This window comes from Oncorhynchus clarkii, unplaced genomic scaffold (genome assembly GCF_045791955.1).
Source record: "Oncorhynchus clarkii lewisi isolate Uvic-CL-2024 unplaced genomic scaffold, UVic_Ocla_1.0 unplaced_contig_10858_pilon_pilon, whole genome shotgun sequence".
Classification (NCBI taxonomy): domain Eukaryota; kingdom Metazoa; phylum Chordata; class Actinopteri; order Salmoniformes; family Salmonidae; genus Oncorhynchus; species Oncorhynchus clarkii.
In genome coordinates, this window is record NW_027261036.1 from 41047 (window position 1) to 60000 (window position 18954).

The window sequence follows — 18954 nt, forward strand, 5'->3', positions numbered from 1 at the left end:
CAGAAGGGATCAGGGAGTTCTGTTTCATTCCCACAGGAGAAGAGGAGGGAGCTTGTGATGTAATGACATTTCCATTCTGTCTCTGTCCCTCTCCCTCTCTCTCTTTGTCTCTCTCTGCCTTTCTCTCTCTCTTTGTCTCTCTCTGCCTTTCTCTCTCTCTCTTTGAGAGAGACATGACCTCGCATTCCTCACATGACCTCCTCACAGGACCTCCTCACAGGACCTCCTCATAGGACCGCCTCACAGGACCTCCTCACAGGACCTCCTCATAGGACTTCCTCACAGAACCTCCTCACAGGACCAACTCACAGGACCTCCTCACAGGACCAACTCACAGGACCTCCTCACAGGACCAACTCACAGGACCTCCTCACATGACCTCCTCGCATGACCTCCTCACAGGACCTCCTCACAGGACCTCCTCACAGGACCTCCTCACAGGACCGCCTCGCATGACCTCCTCACATGACCTCCTCACAGGACCTCCTCACAGGACCTCCTCACAGGACCTCCTCACAGGACCGCCTCACAGGACCTCCTCGCATGACCTCCTCACATGACCTCCTCACATGACCTCCTCACAGGACCTCCTCACAGGACCTCCTCACAGAACCTCCTCACTGGACCAACTCACAGGACCAACTCACTGGACCAACTCACCCCATTGTGTTTCAGGAAGTCAGAAGGAAACATTGAGGGACATTGTGTCAGGAATGGAAAATCATGATGTAGTTTGGTTCAACTTTGACCTGTCTTGTTGGGATCCCAGTGTTACAGGTTAGGTACTCCCTCACATGTTGACTGATTGAATAAACACTGAACAAAAATGTCCCAGTTCTTCCAATGCCTGCACACTCACCAGATATATCACCCATTGAGCATGTTTGGAATGCTCTGGATCGACATGTACCAACAGCGTGTTCCAGTTCCCGCCAACTTCACACAGCCATTGAAGAGGAGTGGGACAACATTTCACAGTCAACAGCCTGATGAACTCTATGTGAAGGAGATGTGTCGCACTGCACGAGGCAAATTGTGGTCACACAAGATACTGACTGGTTTTCTGATCCACACCCCTACCTTTTTTTAAGGTATCTGTGACCAACAGATGTACATCTGTATTCCCAGTTATGTGAAACCCATAGATTAGGGCTGAATTTATTTATTTCAATTGACTGATTTCCTTATATGAACTATAACTCAGTAAAATCTCTGACATTTTTGCATGTTGTGTTTTTATGTTTGTTCAGTACATTTGATCCTTCAAAGGAGAAGGCTGCCCCAGCCAGAGACAACATTCAATAGGCTTGTTAAGGTTATCATCTTAATAAACCCAGGGTAACAACATTCCATAGGCTTGTTAAGGTTATCCTCTTAATAAACCCAGGGTAACAACATTCCATAGGCTTGTTAATGTTATCCTCTTAATAAACCCAGGGTAACAACATTCCATAGGCTTGTTAAGGTTATCCTCTTAATAAACCCAGGGTAACAACATTCCATAGGCTTGTTAAGGTTATCATGTTAATAAACCCAGGGTAACAACATTCCATAGGCTTGTTAATGTTATCCTCTTAATAAACCTGGGGTAACAACATTCCATAGGCTTGTTCAGGTTCTCCTCTTAATAAACCCAGGGTAACAACATTCCATAGGCTTGTTCAGGTTCTCCTCTTAATAAACCCAGGGTAACAACATTCCATAGGCGTGTTAAGATTATCCTCTTAATAAACCCAGGGTAACAACATTCCATAGGCTTGTTAATGTTATCATTTTAAACCCAGGATCCAAATCAAACCGATCAATGGTGACAAACCTGGGTCAGATATTTTAGACTCATGTGGGCTGTAATTGAATTAGCAGGGAACCGGTCAATGTACACACTGGCTGCATTACATAGGGAATAGACTGACGTATGGGACTGAGTTACTTCTCAAATGTGAATAAAGAGTGACACTGTAGATTATGCTTCCAAATCAACAGATCTCACGGTTATCCACTGGAGACAGAGATTATTGTTTAGAAAGATTTGCATTTGAAAAAAAACAAAAACATGTTTTTTTCAAAAATGCCTTGCTACAGCAAAGGCACAATGTTAATGTGACAAACTCTCGCCAGGTGACGCCAACTGCCATGTTCGTTATAGCTAGCAATCGTCTAACAATAACCCATGAATTACAGTACAAGGCAAAAGTTTGGACACGCCTATTCGTCCATATTATGTCACGAACAGCTCAAATAAGCAAAGAGAAACGACAGTCCATCATTACTTTAAGACATGAAGGTCAGTCAATAAGGAAAATTTCAAAACTTTTAATGTTTCTTCAAGTGCAGTCACAAAAACCATCAAGCGCTATGATGAAACTGGCTCTCGTGAGGACCGCCACAGGAAAGGAAGACCCAAAATTACCTCTGCTGCAAAGGATAATTTTCTTAGAGTTACCAGCCACAGAAATTGCAGTCCAAATAAATGTTTCACAGAGTTCAAGTAACAGACACATCTCAACATCAACTGTTCAGAGGAGACTTTGTGAATCAGGCCTTCATGGTCGAATTGCTGCAAAGAAACCACTACTAGAGGACACCAATGAGAAGAAGAGGGCCAAGAAACACGAGCAGTGGACATTAGACCGGTGGAAATCTGTTCTTTGATCTGATGAGTCCAAATTTGAGATTTTTGGTTCCAACCGCCTTGTCTTTGTGAAATGCAGAGTAGGTGAACGGATGACCTCCGCATGTGTGGTTCCCACCGTGAAGCATGGAGGTGGAGGTGTGTGGTTCCCACCGTGAAGCATGAAGGAGGAGGTGTGATGGCGTGGGGGTGCTTTGCTGGTGACGCTGTCTGTGATTTATTTAGAATTCAAGGCACACTTAACCAGCATGGCTACCACAGCATTCTGCAACGATACGCCATCCCATCTGGTTTGCGCTTAGTGGGACTATCATTTGTTTTTCAACAGGACAATGACCCCACACCTCCAGGCTGTAAGGGCTATTTGACCAAGAAGGAGAGTGATGGTATTTTACCAAATAGGGCTATCTTCTGAATACCACTCCTACCTTGTCACAACACAACTGATTGGCTCAAACGCATTTTTTATTTGTTTATTTTTTTATTTTACCTTTATTTAGGCAAGTCAGTGAAGAACAAATTCTTATTTTCAATGACGGCCTAGGAACAGTGGGTTAACTGCCTTGTTCAGGGGCAGAACGACAGATTTGTACCTTGTCAGCTCGGGGGTTTGAACTTGCAACCTTCCGGTTACTAGTTCAACTCTCTAAACACTAGGCTACCCTGCCACCCCAAAGAGGGGGAGATCCTCAATGGGCATTAAGAAGGAAAGAAATTCCACAAATTATGGGACACCTGTTAAATGAAATGGTTCCCACCGTAAAGCATGGAGGAGGAGGTGGTGTGATGGTGTGGGTGTGCTTTGCTGGTGACACTGTCAGGGATTTATTTAGAATTCAAGTCACACTTAACCGGTGTGGGGGCGGCAGGGTAGCCTAGTGGTTAGAGTGTTGGACTAGTAACCGGAAAGTTGTAAGTTCAAACCCCCGAGCTGACAAGGTACAAATCTGTCGTTCTGCCCCTGAACAGGCAGTTAACCCACTGTTCCTAGGCCGTCATTGAAAATAAGAATTTGTTCTTAACTGACTTGCCTAGTTAAATAAAGGTAAAATTTAAAAAAAAAACACCATGGTTACCACAGCATTCTGCAGTGAGTCTCACATTCTCTGCTTTCTCTTTGCTGTGTGTGTGTGTGTGTGTCAGTCAGATGTCCTCTCCTGTGGCTGGATTAACAGTAATCCTTGATATTCATCATCCAGGGATCACAGGCCAACTCATTAATAATCACTATCATCACACTCCTCCCCTGTCCTCACCCTCCCTCCCTCCCTCCCTGCCTGTCTGTCTGTTCTGATCTATCTCTCTCTCTGTGTGTGTGTTCTCTTCTCTTGCCTACACACCACGATCACACTAATCTACTGTTTTCAGCTTTTCACTAAGATCTCAAAGAACTTTGGTTTATATGTCAGTAACCTGGCTGATTGAAACCATGTCAGTAACCTGGCTGATGAAACCATGTCAGTAACCTGGCTGATGAAACCATGTCATTAACCTGGCTGATTGAAACCATGTCAGTAACCTGGCTGATTGAAACCATGTCAGTAACCTGGCTGACGAAACCATGTCAGTAACCTGGCTGATGAAACCATGTCAGTAACCTGGCTGATGAAACCATGTCAGTAACCTGGCTGATGAAACCATGTCAGTAACCTGGCTGATGAAACCATGTCAGGAACCTGGGTGATTGAAACCATGTCAGTAACCTGGCTGATGAAACCATGTCAGGAACCTGGCTGATGAAACCATGTCAGTAACCTGGCTGATTGAAACCATGTCATTAACCTGGCTGATTGAAACCATGTCATTAACCTGGCTGATTGAAACCTTGTCAGTAACCTGGCTGATTGAACCATGTCAGGAACCTGGCTGATGAGTTGATTGAAACCATGTCAGGAACCTGGCTGATGAAACCATGTCAGTAACCTGGCTGATTGAAACCATGTCAGTAACCTGGCTGATTGAAACCTTGTCAGTAACCTGGCTGATTGAACCATGTCAGGAACCTGGCTGATGAGTTGATTGAAACCATGTCAGGAACCTGGCTGATGAAACCATGTCAGTAACCTGGCTGATGAAACCATGTCAGTAACCTGGCTGATGAAACCATGTCAGTAACCTGGCTGATTGAAACCATGTCAGTAACCTGGCTGATTGAAACCATGTCAGTAACCTGGCTGATTGAAACATGTCAGTAACCTGGCTGATTGAAACCATGTCAGTAACCTGGCTGATGAAACCATGTCAGTAACCTGGCTGATGAAACCATGTCAGTAACCTGGCTGATGAAACCATGTCAGTAACCTGGCTGATGAAACCATGTCAGTAACCTGGCTGATTGAAACCATGTCAGGAACCTGGGTGATTGAAACCATGTCATTAACCTGGCTGATTGAAACCATGTCAGTAACCTGGCTGATGAAACCATGTCAGTAACCTGGCTGATGAAACCATGTCAGTAACCTGGCTGATTGAAACCATGTCAGTAACCTGGCTGATTGAAACCATGTCAGTAACCTGGCTGATTGAAACATGTCAGTAACCTGGCTGATTGAAACATGTCAGTAACCTGGCTGATTGAAACCATGTCAGTAACCTGGCTGATGAAACCATGTCAGTAACCTGGCTGATGAAACCATGTCAGTAACCTGGCTGATGAAACCATGTCAGTAACCTGGCTGATGAAACCATGTCAGTAACCTGGCTGATTGAAACCATGTCAGTAACCTGGCTGATTGAAACCATGTCAGTAACCTGGCTGATGAAACCATGTCAGTAACCTGGCTGATTGAAACCATGTCAGTAACCTGGCTGATGAAACCATGTAGTTGTAGAATGCCAGAACATTGCCCTCACATCAGATAGCATCAGAGGTGAAGCAAGATGTAACGTTTTACCGGTACGGGACGCCCAAGTGCGTGCACATATTTTTTTTAAATTATACTACAACAATTTCAGGGTAGCCTACTCTGCTGACAAACAGATCAATAAACACGACGTGGTCTGATCCATATAATCGGCCTACGAAAAGGAGAGCCTGAAATACAATATGACGTCCATCTAACCTGGAAAGGAAATGATTGTCCAAAAACAAACGAAAGTGGCAGTGACCCGAATGATAAAGACAGTGAATATGACACTCAACTGGAGATGTGGCCCGTGTTCCTCTGCCAACTCTCCGCTGGTGCCAATAAGATACACTCTAACAAATGAAGGGTTTTTAACAAGGGTTCTTCGAAAAGATCCTAAAACTTATTTGAAGAACTTAGACTTCTTGGCACTGAAAATGGCCCCCAAAAGGTTCTTCCAAGAACCCCATAGGAGGTAGGGGTTCATCGAGGAACCTCCTTAGTTGTTGGGGGTTCATGCAGGAACCTAATTGTCCAACTGAAACATTTGTATTTGAATGTGATAGGACAGCAGGTGCAGGAACTCAACTGAGACATTTAAAGATCTCCTCAGTTTAAGGTTTGTCCCTTGTATGATCTAAATTCATATTGTTTTATGATGATACCATCACATCTTTTCATATTTGTGCAAATCTTTCTAAAACAGAAAATGGACACGATTCAACGGATATTGATGGGGTCAAATTGGGGTCATGATAGGAGCTTCACCAAATGTTTTATGTGTTATAATAATGGATTATTTTTATGTTGTATTAATAGAAGGGGAGGGGTTATAAGACACCTCCCCCACTACATTTATAGGGTTCTAGACTACAGATTAACAAACAAAAAATATGCATTATAAGGCTTAATATTGTTCCACTGTACTTTTCTAGTCTCTGCTTCTTTAAAAAAAAAAAACGGTCTGAGAAGATGTGTGAGTTCAGGGTGTCTGTGAGAAGAGCCTCAAAGATAAAAGAGATGCAGAGACACAGAACTCTGCAAGGAAGTGAAAGAGATAAGAGACAAGTCAGACATATCACTATAAATCAACTAGGGGAGTGGACATTTACTGCCGAGCCTTTAGATAACACCGAATCTCTTGTTTGTATAGCTGTGTATGCATGGGCTTGGTCTCATGAGTAGAAGGTAATGACATAGGCGGGGTTGACAGGGGGTTGACTGCGGCATAAGAAAAGCAACTTGGACTTTTCCTATTTTGCTTAACTCAGGTGTGGTGACAGGTGTGCGCCATAACGAGTAGCCTGGTGACCTAGAGGCCCGGAGAGGGAGCACACATGACAATAAAGACGAGGAGACATACAAAAGTACGTCAGTAGGTATTGGTATGTTATGCAGATCACATTTATCATCCTTCCTTAGCCTTTACCATCCTCCCTTAGCCTTTACCATCCTCCCTTAGCCTTTACCATCCTCCCTTAGTCTTTACCATCCTCCCTTAGTCTTTACCATCCTCCCTTAGCCTTTACCATCCTCCCTTTACCATCCTCCCTTAGCCTTTACCATCCTCCCTTAGTCTTTACCATCCTCCCTTAGCCTTTTACCATCCTCCCTTAGCCTTTACCATCCTCCCTTAGCCTTTACCATCCCCCATTAGCCTTTACCCCACTCCCTTAGCATTTACCATCCTCCCTTAGCCTTTACCATCCTCCCTTAGCCTTTACCCCACTCCCTTAGCCTTTACCATCCTCCATTAGCCTTTACCATCCTCCCTTAGCCTTTACCATCCTCCCTTAGCCTTTACCCTCCTCCATTAGCCTTTACCATCCTCCCTTAGCCTTTACCATCCTCCCTTAGCCTTTACCATCCTCCCTTAGTCTTTACCATCCTCCCTTAGCCTTTACCATCCTCCCTTAGCCTTTATCATCCTCCCTTAGCCTTTACCATCCTCCCTTAACCTTTACCATCCTCCCTTAACCATCCTCCCTTAGTCTTTATCATACTCCCTTAGCCTTTACAATCCTCCCTTGGCCTTTACCATCCTCCCTGAGCCTTTACCATCCTCCCTTAGCATTTACCATCCTCCCTTAGCCTTTACAATCCTCCATTAGCCTTTACCATCCTCCCTTAGCCTTTATCATCCACCCTTAGCCTTTACCATCCTCCCTTAGTCTTTACCATCCTCCTTTATCATTCCTTAGCCTGTATCGTCCTCCCTTAGCCTTTATCATCCTCCCTTGGCCTTTACCATCCTCCCTGAGCCTTTACCATCCTCCCTTAGCCTTTACCATCCTCCCTTAGCCTTTACCATCCTCCCTTAGCCTTTATCATCCTCCCTTAGCCTTTACCATCCTCCCTTAGCCTTTACCATCCTCCTTTATCATTCCTTAGCCTGTATCATCCTGCCTTAGCCTGTATCATCCTCCCTTAGCCTTTACCATCCTCCCTTAGCCTTTATCATCCTCCCTAAGCCTTTACCATCCTTCCTTAGCCTTTACCATCCTTCCTTAGCCTTTACCATCCTCCCTTAGCCTTTACCATCCTCCCTTAGCCTTTACCATCCTCCCTTAGTCTTTACCATCATCCCTCAGCCTTTACCATCGTCCCTTAGTCTTTACCATCCTCCCTCAGCCTTTACCATCCTCCCTTAGCCTTTATCATCCTCCCTTAGCCTTTACCATCCTCCCTTAGCCTTTACCATTCTCCCTTAGCCATTACCATCCTCCCTTAGCCTTTATCATCCTCCCTTAGCCTTTTACCATCCTCCCTTAGCCTTTACCATACTCCATTAGCCTTTACCATCCTCCCTGAGCCTTTATCATCCTCCCTTGGCCTTTAACATCCTCCCTTAGCCTTTACCATCCTCCCTTAGCCTTTATCAACCTCTGTTAGCCTTTATCAACCTCCCTTAGCCTTTACCATCCTCCCTTAGCCTTTACCACACTCCCTTAGTCTTTACCATCCTCCCTTAGCCTTTACCATCCTCCCTTAGCCTTTACCATCCTCCCTTAGTCTTTACCATCCTCCAGTAGCCTTTACCAACCTCCCTTAGCCTTTATCAACCTCACTTAACCTTTATCAACCTCCCTTAGCCTTTACCATCCTCCCTTAGCCTTTAACCCACTCCCTTAGTCTTTACCATCCTCCCTTAGCCTTTACCATCCTCCCTTAGCCTTTACCATCCTCCCTTAGTCTTTACCATCCTCCCTTAGCCTTTACCATCCTCCCTTAGACTTTACCCCAGTCCCTTAATCTTTACCATCCTCCCTTAGCCTTTACCATCCTCACTTAGCCTTTACCATCCTCCCTTAGCCTTTACCATCCTCCCTTAGCCTTTACCATCCTCACTTAGCCTTTACCATCCTCCCTTAGTCTTTACCATCCTCCCTTAGCCTTTACCATCCTCCCTTAGCCTTTACCATCCTCCCTTAGACTTTACCCCAGTCCCTTAGCCTTTACCATCCTCCATTAACATTTACCATCCTCCCTTAGTCTTTACCATCCTCCCTTAGTCTTTACCATCCTCCCTTGGCCTTTACCATCCTCCCTTAGCCTTTACCATCCTCCCTTAGTCTTTACCATCCTCCCGTAGCCTTTACCAAACTCCCTTAGCCTTTATCAACCTCCCTTAACCTTTATCAACCTCCCTTAGCCTTTACCATCCTCCCTTAGCCTTTACCCCACTCCCTTAGTCTTTACCATCCTCCCTTAGCCTTTACCATCCTCCCTTAGTCTTTACCATCCTCCCTTAGCCTTTACCATCCTCCCTTAGACTTTACCCCAGTCCCTTAATCTTTACCATCCTCCCTTAGCCTTTACCATCCTCACTTAGCCTTTACCATCCTCCCTTAGCCTTTACCATCCTCCCTTAGCCTTTACCATCCTCCATGAACCTTTACCATCCTCCCTTAGTCTTTACCATCCTCCCTTAGTCTTTACCATCCTCCCTTGGCCTTTACCATCCTCCCTTAGCCTTTACCATCCTCCCTTAGTATTTACCATCCTCCCTTAGCCTTTACCATCCTCCCTTAGCCTTTATCAACCTCCCTTAGCCTTTATCAACCTCCCTTAGCCTTTACCATCCTCCCTTAGCCTTTACCCCACTCCCTTAGTCTTTACCATCCTCCCTTAGCCTTCATCATCCTCCCTTAGCCTTTACCATCCTCCCTTAGTCTTTACCATCCTCCCGTAGCCTTTACCAACCTCTCTTAGCCTTTATCAACCTCCCTTAACCTTTATCAACCTCCCTTAGCCTTTACCATCCTCCCTTAGCCTTTACCCCACTCCCTTAGTCTTTACCATCCTCCCTTAGCCTTTACCATCCTCCCTTAGCCTTTACCATCCTCCCTTAGCCTTTACCATCCTCCCTTAGCCTTTACCATCCTCACTTAGCCTTTACCATCCTCCCTTAGTCTTTACCATCCTCCCTTAGCCTTTACCATCCTCCCTTAGCCGTTACCATCCTCCCTTAGACTTTACCCCAGTCCCTTAGCCTTTACCATCCTCCCTTAGCCTTTACCATCCTCCCTTAGTCTTTACCATCCTCCCTTAGTCTTTATCATCCTCCCTTGGCCTTTACCATCCTCCCTTAGCCTTTACCATCCTCCCTTAGTCTTTACCATCCTCCCTTAGCCTTTACATCCTACCTTAGCCTTTACCATCCTCCCTTAGACTTTATCCCAGTCCCTTAGCCTTTACCATCCTCCCTTAGCCTTTACCATCCTCCCTTAGTCTTTATTATCCTCCCTTAGCCTTTACCATCCTCCCTTAGCCTTTACCATCCTCCCTTAGCCTTTATCATCCTCCCTTAGCCTTTACCATCCTCCCTTAGCCTTTACCATCCTCCTTTATCATTCCTTAGCCTGTATCATCCTGCCTTAGCCTGTATCATCCTCCCTTAGCCTTTACCATCCTCCCTTAGCCTTTATCATCCTCCCTAAGCCTTTACCATCCTTCCTTAGCCTTTACCATCCTTCCTTAGCCTTTACCATCCTCCCTTAGCCTTTACCATCCTCCCTTAGCCTTTACCATCCTCCCTTAGTCTTTACCATCATCCCTCAGCCTTTACCATCCTCCCTTAGCCTTTACCATCCTCCCTTAGCCTTTACCATTCTCCCTTAGCCATTACCATCCTCCCTTAGCCTTTATCATCCTCCCTTAGCCTTTTACCATCCTCCCTTAGCCTTTACCATACTCCATTAGCCTTTACCATCCTCCCTGAGCCTTTATCATCCTCCCTTGGCCTTTAACATCCTCCCTTAGCCTTTACCATCCTCCCTTAGCCTTTATCAACCTCTGTTAGCCTTTATCAACCTCCCTTAGCCTTTACCATCCTCCCTTAGCCTTTACCACACTCCCTTAGTCTTTACCATCTTCCCTTAGCCTTTACCATCCTCCCTTAGCCTTTACCATCCTCCCTTAGTCTTTACCATCCTCCAGTAGCCTTTACCAACCTCCCTTAGCCTTTATCAACCTCACTTAACCTTTATCAACCTCCCTTAGCCTTTACCATCCTCCCTTAGCCTTTAACCCACTCCCTTAGTCTTTACCATCCTCCCTTAGCCTTTACCATCCTCCCTTAGCCTTTACCATCCTCCCTTAGTCTTTACCATCCTCCCTTAGCCTTTACCATCCTCCCTTAGACTTTACCCCAGTCCCTTAATCTTTACCATCCTCCCTTAGCCTTTACCATCCTCACTTAGCCTTTACCATCCTCCCTTAGCCTTTACCATCCTCCCTTAGCCTTTACCATCCTCACTTAGCCTTTACCATCCTCCCTTAGTCTTTACCATCCTCCCTTAGCCTTTACCATCCTCCCTTAGCCTTTACCATCCTCCCTTAGACTTTACCCCAGTCCCTTAGCCTTTACCATCCTCCATTAACATTTACCATCCTCCCTTAGTCTTTACCATCCTCCCTTAGTCTTTACCATCCTCCCTTGGCCTTTACCATCCTCCCTTAGCCTTTACCATCCTCCCTTAGTCTTTACCATCCTCCCGTAGCCTTTACCAAACTCCCTTAGCCTTTATCAACCTCCCTTAACCTTTATCAACCTCCCTTAGCCTTTACCATCCTCCCTTAGCCTTTACCCCACTCCCTTAGTCTTTACCATCCTCCCTTAGCCTTTACCATCCTCCCTTAGTCTTTACCATCCTCCCTTAGCCTTTACCATCCTCCCTTAGACTTTACCCCAGTCCCTTAATCTTTACCATCCTCCCTTAGCCTTTACCATCCTCACTTAGCCTTTACCATCCTCCCTTAGCCTTTACCATCCTCCCTTAGCCTTTACCATCCTCCATGAACCTTTACCATCCTCCCTTAGTCTTTACCATCCTCCCTTAGTCTTTACCATCCTCCCTTGGCCTTTACCATCCTCCCTTAGCCTTTACCATCCTCCCTTAGTATTTACCATCCTCCCTTAGCCTTTACCATCCTCCCTTAGCCTTTATCAACCTCCCTTAGCCTTTATCAACCTCCCTTAGCCTTTACCATCCTCCCTTAGCCTTTACCCCACTCCCTTAGTCTTTACCATCCTCCCTTAGCCTTCATCATCCTCCCTTAGCCTTTACCATCCTCCCTTAGTCTTTACCATCCTCCCGTAGCCTTTACCAACCTCTCTTAGCCTTTATCAACCTCCCTTAACCTTTATCAACCTCCCTTAGCCTTTACCATCCTCCCTTAGCCTTTACCCCACTCCCTTAGTCTTTACCATCCTCCCTTAGCCTTTACCATCCTCCCTTAGCCTTTACCATCCTCCCTTAGCCTTTACCATCCTCCCTTAGCCTTTACCATCCTCACTTAGCCTTTACCATCCTCCCTTAGTCTTTACCATCCTCCCTTAGCCTTTACCATCCTCCCTTAGCCGTTACCATCCTCCCTTAGACTTTACCCCAGTCCCTTAGCCTTTACCATCCTCCCTTAGCCTTTACCATCCTCCCTTAGTCTTTACCATCCTCCCTTAGTCTTTATCATCCTCCCTTGGCCTTTACCATCCTCCCTTAGCCTTTACCATCCTCCCTTAGTCTTTACCATCCTCCCTTAGCCTTTACATCCTCCCTTAGCCTTTACCATCCTCCCTTAGACTTTATCCCAGTCCCTTAGCCTTTACCATCCTCCCTTAGCCTTTACCATCCTCCCTTAGTCTTTATTATCCTCCCTTAGTCTTTACCATCCTCCATTGGCCTTTACCATCCTCCCTTAGCCTTTACCATCCTCCCTTAGTCTTTACCATCCTCCCTTAGCCTTTACATCCTCCCTTAGCCTTTACCATCCTCCCTTGGACTTTACCCCAGTCCCTTAGCCTTTACCATCCTCCCTTAGTCTTTACCATCCTCCCTTGGCCTTTACCATCCTCCCTTAGCCTTTACCATCCTCCCTTAGTCTTTACCATCCTCCCTTAGTCTTTACCATCCTCCCTTGGCCTTTACCATCCTCCCTTAGCCTTTACCATCCTCCCTTAGTCTTTACCATCCTCCCTTAGCCTTTACCATCCTCCCTTAGCCTTTACCATCCTCCCTTAGACTTTACCCCAGTCCATTAGCCTTTACCATCCTCCCTTGGACTTTACCCCAGTCCCTTAGCCTTTACCATCCTCCCTTAGTCTTTACCATCCTCCCTTGGCCTTTACCATCCTCCCTTAGCCTTTACCATCCTCCCTTAGTCTTTACCATCCTCCCTTAGCCTTTACCATCCTCCCTTAGCCTTTACCATCCTCCCTTAGACTTTACCCCAGTCCATTAGCCTTTACCATCCTCCCTTGGACTTTACCCCAGTCCCTTAGCCTTTACCATCCTCCCTTAGCCTTTATCATCCTCCCTTAGCCTTTACCATCCTCCCTTAGCCTTTACCATCCTCCCTTAGACTTTACCCCAGTCCATTAGCCTTTACCATCCTCCCTTGGACTTTACCCCAGTCCCTTAGCCTTTACCATCCTCCCTTAGCCTTTACCATCCTCCCTTAGTCTTTATTATCCTCCCTTAGTCTTTACCATCCTCCATTGGCCTTTACCATCCTCCCTTAGCCTTTACCATCCTCCCTTAGTCTTTATCATCCTCCCTTAGCCTTTACCATCCTCCCTTACCTCTACAATGAAAATCCCATAGACCTCTATATTATGGACAAGGTATGTGAATTAAAACCATTATCAAAACAGGTTTTTTAATTCACATTTACTACAAAAACCAAGGCATGAATATGGTCGTGTGCATGTTTTGTTAATCATCTGTATAATTAAAACATTTAGGGGATTTACAGACTTCACCCTCTCTACACCTCTGATGAATATAACAGGAAACCGGTTCGATCACCATGCATTGAAACATCACTCTGTCGGATACAGAGAACATCAACACTGCCAGATGATGTACCCATTGGACTTGGGACTCTGCTGGAAGTTCACCTCATATTTGGATTTCTTAATTCTGCTTTGCCACTAAAATCCTAATAAACACTGAGAACTGAAATATTGTTGTTACTGTTGTTATTGTTATGCATATTATTATTATTAATAATAGGGGGAGTAGTTAAAAAATGAACCCCAAAGGGTTCTTCAAAAGGTTCTTAGAGGATCCATTAAAAGGGATTGTTTGAAGAACCCTTTTAAAGAAGAACCCTTATAGGGGTTCCCCCCACAGTTTCAATTTGAAGGATACTTCAGGGATCTTTTCTTTTTAGAGTGCACATTCGTTCACTCACAAAAATCATTTCAGCATCCAAACCCCAGCAGTGCACTGTGCCGTCACAATGTGATGAATGGTAAGAGACAGCTGTTCTTCAACACCTAGGCACAGTGTAATAACTGGGATTGTCATTAAACCTTCACTTGTAGCCTGAATTCATACATCCACTGTTGTCCACGTGCGCCTCGGTCTCGGGCCATTCATCTCTGCCTTGACAAAATGTGTTCTCCTCAAACCACAATGCAATTTTTGGAGCATTTACCACCCGGTTTCCAGTCAATTCACACATGTTTCATGTGTCTGACTTGCAGTCATGTTAAATAGTTGTGTAGTAGCCTATAGTTTATTGGACATGTTGTCTTCATTGTCTTACTCCCACTATTTATTTTTACAAGGGACGATGTGCCGGACCATACCGTCTTGCTCTCACCCCTGGATAGCATAATGGAGCGCTGTTGACAGTGGAAGGAGTGATGGTGTGAAAATGGAGACTTGGTAATAAGGTGGTTGTGACACTACACTAGGTGTGATGGTTTATGGTGGTGACAGACAGACGTGAAGCGTGAGGCTGGGAATTGAGCCAGGACAACTAGGATTACCAGCCAGCAGCTACTGAGGCGCGTCATCATGGTCCTGGCAGCTGAACAGAGAGTCAGGACCTCGGTTTAATGTCTATCTACCCTCTGTATTTCTATAGTCCCTGTCACTGTCCCATGTCCTGGGGTGTTGAGTGTCTTGGCCTGTCACTGTCCCATGTCCTGGGGTGTTGGGTGTCACGGCCTGTCACTGTCCCTGTCCTGGGGTGTTGGGTGTCACGGCCTGTCACTGTCCCCTGTCCTGGGGTGTTGAGTGTCACGGCCTGTCACTGTCCCCTGTCCTGGGGTGTTGAGTGTCTTGGCCTGTCACCGTCCCCTGTCCTGGGGTGTTGAGTGTTTTGGCCTGTCACTGTCCCATGTCCTGCAGTATTGAGTGTCACGGCCTGTCACTGTCCCTGTCCTGCAGTGTTGAGTGTCACGGCCTGTCACTGTCCCCTGTCCTGCAGTGTTGAGTGTCACGGCCTGTCTGGGATAGTAACAACAGAGAATTAGGATCTGCATTTAACATCTCATCAGATGGATCCCTCCGCCACGTTATTATCCACACTACTGACCTAGACTGCTCCTAGGCCGCCATTGTAAATAAGAATGTAAATAAGAATGTGTTCTTAACTGACTTGCCTAGTTAACTAGGTTAAATGTTTATTTATTTATAATAAAATAGAGTGTTTGTCACAGAGTAGCTGTATTTGTCTGTGAGGTTGTCCACAGTACTAGCCAACCGTCCTGCTATTTCAAAGCGTGTGCATAGCGGACCTTGACATTCCTTATCTGTTGTGTTACTACAATGCAATACCCATCTCCTGTCTGCATCGCTGGCATACAGTGGCATTACGCAACAGGCAGGAGAGATAAGGGTGTGTGTGTGTGTGTGTGTGTGTGTGTGTGTGTGTGTGTGTGTGTGTGTGTGTGTGTGTGTGTGTGTGTGTGTGTGTGTGTGTGTGTGTGTGTGTGTTTGTGTGTGTGTGTGTGTGTACGTGTACGTGTACGTGTGTACGTGTGTCAGATGTCCTCTCCTGTGGCTGGATTAACAGTAAGTATACTTGTTCACCTACATTATCAGGACCTCAATGTCCTGACAATTCACCCCAATGTCCTAACAATTCACCCCAATGCCCTGACAATTCACCCCAATGTCCTGACAATTCACCCCAATGTCCTGACAATTCACTACAATGTCCTGACAATTCACCCCAATGTCCTGACAATTCACCCCAATGTCCTGACAATTCACCCCAATGTCCTGACAATTCACCCCAATGTCCTGACAATTCACCCCAATGTCCTGACAATTCACCCCAATGTCCTAACAATTCACTCCAATGTCCTAACAATTCACTCCAATGTCCTGACAATTCACCCCAATGTCCTAACAATTCACCCCAATGTCCTAACAATTCACCCCAATGTCCTAACAATTCACTCCAATGTCCTAACAATTCACTCCAATGTCCTAACAATTCACTCCAATGTCCTAACAATTCACTCCAATGTCCTAACAATTCACCCCAATGTCCTGACAATTCACTCCAATGTCCTAACAATTCACTCCAATGTCCTAACAATTCACTCCAATGTCCTGACAATTCACCCCAATGTCCTGACAATTCACCCCAATGTCCTGACAATTCACTCCAATGTCCTGACAATTCACCCCAATGTCCTAACAATTCACCCCAATGTCCTAACAATTCACCCCAATGTCCTAACAATTCACTCCAATGTCCTAACAATTCACTCCAATGTCCTAACAATTCACTCCAATGTCCTAACAATTCACTCCAATGTCCTAACAATTCACCCCAATGTCCTGACAATTCACCCCAATGTCCTAACAATTCACTCCAATGTCCTAACAATTCACTCCAATGTCCTGACAATTCACCCCAATGTCCTGACAATTCACCCCAATGTCCTGACAATTCACCCCAATATCCTGACAATTCACCTCAATGTCCTAACAATTCACCCCAATATCCTGACAATTCACCTCAATGTCCTAACAATTCACCCCAATGTCCTGACAATTCACCCCAATGTCCTAACAATTCACCTCAATGTCCTGACAATTCACCCCAATGCCCTGACAATTCACCCCAATGTCCTGACAATTCACCTCAATGTCCTAACAATTCACCTCAATGTCCTAACAATTCACCTCAATGTCCTGACAATTCACCCCAATGTCCTGACAATTCACCCCAATGTCCTAACAATTCACCTCAATGTCCTAACAATTCACCCCAATATCCTGACAATTCACCCCAATGTCCTAACAATTCACTCCAATGTCCTGACAATTCACTCCAATGTCCTAACAATTCACCTCAATGTCCTGACAATTCACCCCAATGTCCTGACAATTCACCCCAATGTCCTAACAATTCACCTCAATGTCCTAACAATTCACCCCAATGCCCTGACAATTCACCCCAATGTCCTGACAATTCACCTCAATGTCCTGACAATTCACCCCAATGTCCTGACAATTCACCCCAATATCCTGACAATTCACCCCAATGTCCTGACAATTCACCTCAATGTCCTGACAATTCACCCCAATATCCTGACAATTCACCCCAATGTCCTAACAATTCACTCCAATGTCCTGACAATTCACCCCAATATCCTGACAATTCACCCCAATGTCCTAACAATTCACTCCAATGTCCTGACAATTCACCCCAATGTCCTGACAATTCACCCCAATGTCCTAACAATTCACTCCAATGTCCTGACAATTCACCCCAATGTCCTAACAATTCACCCCAATGTACTAACAATTCACTCCAATGTCCTGACAATTCACCCCAATGTCCTAACAATTCACCCCAATGTCCTAACAATTCACTCCAATGTCCTGACAATTCACCCCAATGTCCTAACAATTCACCCCAATGTCCTAACAAAGTAGGAAAACAATCAGTTTTTTTCATGTCCTGAATTTGTTCAAATGTTATTTTAAGCTTAAGGGTTAAGTTTGGGGTTTTGGGGTTAAGGTTAAGGTTAGATTTATGGTTAGGGTTAGGGTTTTTGTGGTTAAGGTTAGCTTAGTCTACGGGTTAGGGTTAGGGGAAAATATAATTTCTGTTGGTCAAACATTTTTCCACTCCAAAAAGTCCTAGAATTTCACAAAAACAAAGCTGTGTGTGTGTGTGAGAGAGATTGTGCGTGACTGCCGTGCATGTGTTTGTGCATGTGTGCATAAATGAAATGGAGGCTGGGGACCTCATCCCTCTCTGTCCTGCAATAATCCTCTCTGTGTTTGGAATTGTAATTCTGCAGCCTATAAAAACGTTAGATAAAAGGCTTTACAGTAGTGTCCAATTGTAAACAAGCAGTCATGCAGTACACTAAAGGGGAAAAAATAGTTCACACACACACAGAGAGAGAGAGGGGGAGAGAGATAAAGAGTCATAGCAAGAAAGGGAGAGAGATACACGAGAGGGAGAGAGAGAGGGAGAGAGATAAAGAGTCATAGCAAGAAAGGGAGAGAGAGACACGAGAGGGAGAGAGAGAGGGAGAGAGATAAAGAGTCATAGCAAGAAAGGGAGGGAGAGGTTTTTCGGAGGTCAGAACCGTTAGATAATCGCTTTTATTCTCAAATCTGACAATGCGCTTCCAGTTGCCGCCTGCCCCCAACCACCTGCTGAACCAATGTAGATGATGTGGAATTAATACGGATAGGGGAAAAAACACTCCAGATTAGTTCCCGAAAGTGAACGCGCTGTACCTACTCTGTAGGGACGGACCTGTGTTGCGGGGAGACGAGCAGTTCCCACTGGGCACAGACGTCAATTCAAAGTATATTCCACGTGAAACAACGTCGATTCAACCAGTGTGTGCCCAGTGGGTTGTGTTTGGAACAAGACAAGAGCTCTCGGGGTAGCCTAAACATGGACAGACATCAATCCCATTTCGTTTCGTACTTTGTTTTCGCTCCCGGTCAGTTTTTGAATAGGCCCACCATAGTTCCGTAAAGTTGTCTGCGTGCAGCGGAGCGCACGTATGGCTGGTCAATTTGAAGGATGTTGACGCGAAATAATTCGATTCACCATAAAGTAAGAGAGGATAAAACGAGTTGTTTCAGCGACGGTAAGTAACGTTCTGTCTTTGTGAAGTAATTATTTTTGCCACGCATACATGCATAAAAAGAAAACGAATTTGCAATGAGAGCCAAATTGAGGTTAAAAACACACAAA